The sequence below is a fragment of the Amblyraja radiata genome, chromosome 16, assembly GCF_010909765.2.
Source record: "Amblyraja radiata isolate CabotCenter1 chromosome 16, sAmbRad1.1.pri, whole genome shotgun sequence".
In the NCBI taxonomy this organism is placed as follows: domain Eukaryota; kingdom Metazoa; phylum Chordata; class Chondrichthyes; order Rajiformes; family Rajidae; genus Amblyraja; species Amblyraja radiata.
This window is the reverse complement of record NC_045971.1, coordinates 16805571-16813117: the sequence shown is the minus strand read 5'-3', so window position 1 is coordinate 16813117 and position 7547 is coordinate 16805571.

Genomic DNA, 7547 nt, shown 5'->3' with positions numbered 1-7547 from the left:
GAGTTGTAGACTTTGTTACACTATTATTTCTTGGAGACATGAGAAACTGCAGATGATAGAATCTTGAGCAAAACACAAAGTGCTGGAGTAACTCAGCGGGTCAGGCAACTATTATTATTCCTTTGTTTATTTCAGCACAGTAGTTAATTATAACGTTCACTGCTCCCACTCCCAACAACAAAAGCTTGATATATCGGTAGTTGTTTACTAGTTTTAATAACACTGACTTTGATGTGCTCAATAGCCTCACTGCTCAATTATTTTTCAATAATTTCACATGCTTTTAAAAGGATTCCCCACAATCACAATTGAAATATGATATAAAACGCACGTGAAGACCCTTTAATTGCTGGAGTAAAACAATTAAACAATTAAGGGTTATATGTTGAGCATCATCATTCTATTTAATCTACTTCATTCAATCATAGCAGATGTTTCGATATCATCTAAATTGATAAAGGGATTGAATTGATCATAATCTCTCATAACATAGATACAAATAATATAATATCACAATTGGTGAACTTCAGTGGTTCTGCTTACTGCCTGGGGAAGGAAATGTAGAATTAATTACATCATTGAGGCAAACACTGTTGATATGTGGGGGAGGGGGGGGGGGGTACATTAACGTAAAACTCTTGGACTGAACAACCTGCGCTGTAGTTGTAGATGCAGTTTTGTCACGTATTGACACCACGATCTTGAGATAACAAAGCTATTTAAGAAAAACAACTGATATCATGTTAAATAATTTCACCAAGACTGCATCAAAAATGTTTTAATCAGCATATGTAAAATTCTTAGATTAGTTATTTTCACAAATTTTCACCGATTTATGATCTTTGCACAACATAATTCTAAAGATGTCTGGAATACCTGGGTATTGGTCCATTATTGTCATGTGATCCGAGTTACAGTGAAAAGTTTTTGTTTGTGTGCTATCCAGTCAAATCAGAAACCCCCACGTACAAATACAATCGAGTCCCACACAGGTACAACAGGCTGAGCAAAGATAAAAATACCAGAGAGCGTAATATAGCATTGTATCATGACAGTTCCAGAGAAAAGGTCCAATGTCCACTGTGAGGTAGGTTGGTGAATCGGGACTGTACCCCGAGCTGATGGAAGGACTGTTCAAAAGTCTGATAACAGCGGGGAAGAAACTGTTCTAGAATTTGGTGGCACGTGCTGACAAGGAAGTTATCTGCAGCAGGGACATGGGTGTGGTCTACATCAGTTTAAAACATATTAACTGAGAGTGCCTCATTCTAATCATTCCAGGTTTTCTGATACAATACAATACAATATTTATTGTCATTTGAGCCTCAGTGAGGTTCAAACGAAATTCCGTTTCCACAGCCATACAAAGACAATTTCCTACAGACATACACACAATTTAATTCACACAAACATCCATCACAGTGAACCCACTGTGATGGAAGGCAAAGTCTTTTCTCTCCCCTGTTCTCCATTTCTCCATGATTAATATAAATGTATTATAGGACATTAATGGCACTAGTTTGGGGGAACTGGATGATGTGCTGTTTCTTAAAGACACTATGTTATACTATATGAGACACAATGTACTGTTCTGTTGTACTGCATCTTTTTAAGGGCACAACATTCAATGTCTGTTAAGTAAATAAAGTTTCCTTAACTATCTGGTGAATGACTGTTACCAATTGGAATGTGCTGCTCAGGTTTCGGTCCAGTTAGAAGCAAGCTGCCTTCTCAAACTATACAGATTTCAAAAGATGCAGTATAATACATGAATGCATTGGTCTTAAAAAAATAGCTGATCAAATTCCTGTGGCTTATGGTAAGACAAAAGATTGTATAATTTACATCGATATTATACCATTCTAAACCTGTGAACTTATGAAAATCCAAGTCACCATCTGTATCGAGCCATCAAGAGACTGACGGGGTGGAAGATTGCAACCTTCACGTGGTCCGCCCTGTTTCGACGAATGCAATCAACCTGGCATGCACAATCAAATAGAACAAGTTGTCCTGCAACTTTAGGCTGTGCACGCCACATGCAAGAAGAAGAAGAAGAAGAGACTGACGATGCTGGAATCTTGAGCAAAACAGAAACTGCTGGAGTTAACTGCGGGTCAGGCAGCATCTGTACTGAACACCTGCGCACAGTCCACCTTGGCCTATGCGATCTCCCGGTTGCCAAACATTTTAACTCCACTTCCCATTCCCATACTGACCTGGACCTCATCCACTGTCAGTGAGGCCACACGCAAAATGGAGGAACAGCAACTCACATTTCGCTTGGGTAGCTTATAACCCAACAGTATGAATATTGATTTCTCTAATTTTAAGTAATCCCCCCCACCACACCTCCCACCCCAATGGTCCTGCCAGTTCTACTATTCACATCCATATTTCATTTAGCATTTTTTTTGGAAGACTTTCTGATATCAGGGATTCAAGGATTAGTGCCGGAGAGTGACGTTGTAATAAAAGATCAGCAACATTTAATGAGTGAGAGGAGGCACGAGGGACAAAATGGCCCACTCCTGCTTTTGTTTCCCATGGTTTACCTCTGCGGTTATATGGATTACCGTTTAATATTAAATGAAGATAAAATTACAAACATTGGTGACCTTTCAACATATCCTTTTGCTCCTCACCTCTTGATCATGTGGCTGTTAGTATGTGTGTGAACAGCTGCTCAATCTGTAATGAGCCCGACTGTGGCATGACTTGCTGACTTTTACACAATGGGTGTTGATTTGTTTGCTCGAGTTCTGACGTATCTTTAGGTTTCTAGATTTCATTCAAGCACTTGCAACTTTGTTTTGTCAGGGCAATGCCCATTCTTGCAACACTGAGACTTTGGGCTGGCTTGAACTGTTAGCTAATTTATACCTTAATTAATTAATAATTAGATGGAAAGAAACAGAATAACACAGGGCGGCTGGGGACACAGTACAGAATATACACGTGAGGGTTAACCAAAGCATTTACATGCCCATGGTTGATTCTCTTTGTAGAAATTTTACAGTAATTACATTGTGGACAATCATGGGGCATTTCCCTTCTTTGGCCATTAAACAATTGTGGTAAGTTATACAACAAATAAATGCCACCTTTCCTTTACTGACAAAAGGAAAGACTTCCTCATGTATCACCAGTAGTTCAGTTTAATTTATTATTGTCACATGTAACAAAGTACAGTGAAAAGCTTTTGTTTACATGTTATTCAAAGAAAATGCTATACATGAATACAATTGTGCCTTCCACAGTGCAGACATAAAGGGTACAGCATTAGTGCAGGATATAACATTGAGGTCCAATAACATTTGAGTAAAGATAGTTCAATGGTCTCCAATGAAGTAGTTTGGAGGTCAGGACCACACTCTAGCTGAGAGGGCCGTTCAGTTGCCTGATAACAGCTAGGAAGAAACTGTTCCTGAATCTAGAGGTATCTGTTTACAAACATCTGTACATCTTGCCTGATGGGGAGAGGGGAGAAGAGGGAGTGACCGGTGCGAGACTGGTTCTTGATTATGCTGGCACCCCTGCCGAGGCAGCTTGGAGTGTAGGTGGAGTCAATGGAGAGCAGGCCGGTTTATGCGATGGTCTGAGCTGTGTCCACAACTCTGCAATTTCCTGCGGTCTTGGATGGAGCTGTTCCCAAACCAGGTTGTGATGCATCCCGATAAGATAGTTTTAACGGCGCATCTGTAGAAGTGGGTGTGGGTTGTTGGGGACATGCCAAACTTCCTAAGCCTTTTAATGAAGTAGTTGGAGGGGACAAAAATGGACATTCTGCAGGGAAATGGGAAGAGCATACACAGGCATCATGGACAAGGACCTGTTTCAGTCACCCTCAGTAAATGGTTGAAGATTGGTTCCTTTTAACACTTCTGCTGAAATTAATACTTGTGCGGTTAAGAATTTTGATTGTGCTTGACATAGGAAAGAGAGAAATTAAGTAGATTGGAGACACGGATCTGCAGATACTGGAATCTTGTACAAAAACATACTGTTGGATGAACTCAGCGGGCCAGGTAGCAATGAGATTTATTGACAAATAACTATTCAAATCAATATAACAAATTTAAACATATTAAAAATTAAAAAAACAATAATTTTAATTATACCTTATGCAGTTCCTTAGGATCCATTGCTGAAGAGACTTAAGAGTGATTTCTTAATATTGCACACACCAGGTATCATATGCACATGGTGAAGTGAAGTCTTCATGCAATGGCAGAGGGCTCCAGGGCAGTTGAACTTCCATACATGGACATAGGCAACTTCACGGCAAACAGGATTCAATGAAGTTTGACCGTATACCACACACTATGTCTGATCTTGCTGACTAATTGATACAGAGCTGTGAGCTTCCTATTGGATGAATGAGGTCTTCGACATCTAAGTTCTATTCTGGGAGGAAGGTTGCAGCAACGATGCCATGTTTGAAGTTACCTGCACATAACCTCCTTTATTTGAGATTATCAAAGCCATTCATATGGTTGGGGCAGCAGTTTTTCCATTCACCTTCACTAGTGTAAAGCTGAGGAGCTGGATGCAATTCACACCTGGCCCCGTTCTTCAGCAGCAATTTTACCGAATGTACCGAATAGTGAAAGGGCTGGATGGGATGAATGTTGAGAGGATGTTTCCACTAGTGGGAGAGTCTAGGACCAGAGACCATAGCCTCAGAATAGGACATACCTTTAGAAAGGAGATGAGGAATTTATTTAGTCAGACGGTGGTGAATTTGTGGAATTAATTGCCACAGACAGTTGTGGAAGCAGGGTTTTAAGGTGGAGATTGACAGATTCTTGATCAGTAAAGGTGTCAGGGGTTATGAGGAGATGCAGGAGTATGGGGTTGAGAGGGAAAGATCGATCAGCCACGATTCAATGGCGGAGTATACTTGATGGGCCAAATGGCCTAATTCTGCTCCTAGAACCCATGAATTTGTGAACAATTCACATCTGTCCCAGTTCTTCAGTACGTCTCTGCTCTGCATGAAATACATTATTCAGAAAATGACAGCACTAAAACATAGAACAGTACAGCACAGGAAAAGGCCCTTCGCTGCGCTGAACATGACACCAAATTAATCTAATCTCCCCTGCCAGCACGTAATCCATATCCCTCCATATCCATGTGCTTATCTAAATCATCTTCAACACCACTATCGTATCTGCCTCCACTATTAGTTTGCAGCACTAGTAAAGATATATTGAATAGTTGATGCAAAAAAGGGTGATGCACATCAAGTTTGAGGAACCCATGCTGCAGGGTGAACAACAGAGCACTTTGCCAAGTAGGAACCGATACAAAGCAATCCTAGAATGACCACATGTCATCATACACTGAGTCAGTTTTCTAAATAGGGATACTGATGGGCATCTGGAAAGATTCTCAAAAAGACAGGTGACGACTTTAGTCTAACATATTGGTTGTGATGTTGTTTAAACAACATCTTTACACCCAGGCTGAACAAGCCTCACACTTGCCTTTGCCAATGCAGGGAGTGTGAAGGAAATCAGGCAAGGCCAGGTCACCTCTGGGTTGGGCAGGTGGATCATGGATCAGTACACAGAGGAGGATGGGGAAGGGAATGGAGATTGTCAGCAGGGGGAGGTCTAATCCGGAGGGTTGGAGCTAATGGATTGGTTGTCAGTAAACCAAAAAAGAGTAATTTCATGTAAGGACACAAAGTGCTGGAGTAATCCAGCAGGTCAGACAGCATCTCTGAAAAACATGGAGGGGGGGGGGGGGGGGTATGTTTTGGGTTCAAACACTTCTGATTGTAGGAGGGAGAAGAAAGCTGGAAAGGATGAGAGGCAGGGCAGAACGTGGCAGATAATAGTTAGACACAGGCAAACGGGGGCTTGACAGGGAGATGGTTGGAATGAAGGCCAGAGATTATATCTGAAGATGTGAGACAAATTTGAAGAGTTGTAGATTGTGAATCTAGTGGGAGGAAAGTAGCGGATGGGGGGGGGGCGCGCAGAAAGAGCATGTTGGGGAGTAACAAGTGGGAGTCCAGGTGGGGTACAGGTGAGGGGGGGAGGGGGGAGGAAGGGGAAGGGGGTGGTTCACCTGCTGAGTTACTCCAGCACTGTTCTTTTGTGTATTAACAGGCATCTGCAGTTCCTTGTTTCTACATAATTTCATGTAAGTTTTGACAGTACTGCTTAAAACAAATTATTTTTTGTAGATATATTATTTATAAATATAATAGTTATTAATATCACGTAATAATGTGTTTCCTCAGTGATCTATGATCAGAACTGGTATGGATGGAATGCAGCTCTTACATAAAAGTTAATTAGAATTTGGTTGTAGAGGTGTAAGGATACATTAATTTAAACCGATTTAACAAGTCACATATATTCATGTAGAGGCAAGGAACTGCTGGTTTACCAAGGAAAGACACAAAATTCCAGAGTGACTCAGTATGTCAAGCAGCATCCCTGGATAACATAGATAGGTGACATTTCAAGTCAGGACCCATTTTCAGACTCAGTCCAAGGAAGAGCCCCAACCTGAAATGTTACCTATCCACGTTCTCCAGGGATGCTGCCTGATCCACTGACTTTTGTCTTTCCTACATCTTTCCATGCTCGTTTCAGTTTGGAAGGCTTGTGCCCTTGATGTGCTGTGACCTGCCAGGCTCCCAACCAGCAGCTGAAATGAGATAGTTCTGCTGTGGTGGCAATGTGCCGAATAGCCTATCCTTCCTTGATCCTCCCGCTGGCAACGATATGCCAACTGATGTCAATGTAACAGCAAAGCACTTTGCCAAGTAGGAACAGATGCAAAGCAATCCTGGAATGACCACTTATCAGCATACACCGAGTCATTTTTTTCTAAATAGGGATACTGATGGGTATCTGGAAAGATTCTTAAAAAGACAGGTGACGACTTTAGCCCAACATTTGGGTGATGGTGCTATTGAAACAAAATCTTTAAGCCTAAGTAGTGTCCTTTACATTTGCAGATTAGATATTTGCGTTCGAATGAGAATTCTAACTCCAACCTGTCCTGAGAACTCGCACTTGTCTTACCTCCAGGTTCGCGTGAAAACTCGGGGCTGTAAAGATCTCTTACGCCATCCGTCAATTTGAGGTCGTCCAAAACTCTCCTAGTTCTGTTCTAACTTCCACTATATCCCAGTCCCCTGTTGCCCCTGCACTTGAAGATTTAAATTGGCTCTTGGTTAAACAAAGTTTTAAAGTTCTGACATGTACTTTTAATTGTTCCCTGGCTCAGCCCCCCTCATTATCACTAACATCCTCCAACATTGATCTTTGCACTTCTTCTATTGTAACTCTATGGTTAGCCCCTGAATTCCCCAAACTCTGCCATTCCCTTCCCAAATCCATCTTCCTCTCTTTCCTTTCCTCGTTCAAGTCTCTTCTTAAGCCAAGTTTTTGATGACCTACAGTCATGTGTGTTTTTGCTTTCAAATTTTGTTACAAATGCCCAACCGAAACCGTGGGAATGTTTTGCTCTGTTAAAGACAATATGAAGGCCGGTTGTGCTGATGTTGAGGCCCTGAAAGA